This window comes from Pygoscelis adeliae, unplaced genomic scaffold, assembly GCF_000699105.1.
Source record: "Pygoscelis adeliae isolate BGI_AS28 unplaced genomic scaffold, ASM69910v1 Scaffold173, whole genome shotgun sequence".
Lineage (NCBI taxonomy): Eukaryota > Metazoa > Chordata > Aves > Sphenisciformes > Spheniscidae > Pygoscelis > Pygoscelis adeliae.
This window is the reverse complement of record NW_008824409.1, coordinates 59,130-59,594: the sequence shown is the minus strand read 5'-3', so window position 1 is coordinate 59,594 and position 465 is coordinate 59,130.

Here is a 465-nt window from a genome sequence, read left to right as displayed (position 1 = left end):
CCTCTGCCCCTCACGGAGGTAGCCCCAAATCCGGGGGCTCCTCTGCGTCCAGCCCCCGCCGCCCCGCAGGGGCACAGCCCCGTCACCCCGGCAAGGGCCGCCGCGGCAGCGCGCGGGGACGGGGTGACCTTCCGTAGAGCGCTGTTACCACTGGCCAGGTGATCGCTTTGGGACTTAGTCTGGCACTGTAGTTCTTACCCTGAAAGCACACGCATAATTCCAAGCGCCGTCTCATGAAACGTCCTACAGAAAAGGACGGTCGTTTCCCCGAGCAATGCAGGACGGGGCACAGGCAGGAACGTAACGCACGTTTCCACGCGTATTTTCCCCTATGTGGTGCAGCTCGTTGAGCTCCTCGGCACTGCTGGCATGATCAGCTCTGTTCTGAACTTGGGGCGTCAATAACTCTTACCAAGACTGATGGAAGAGAAGTGTTAATGTCCAAATAACCACCACAGAGTAAGA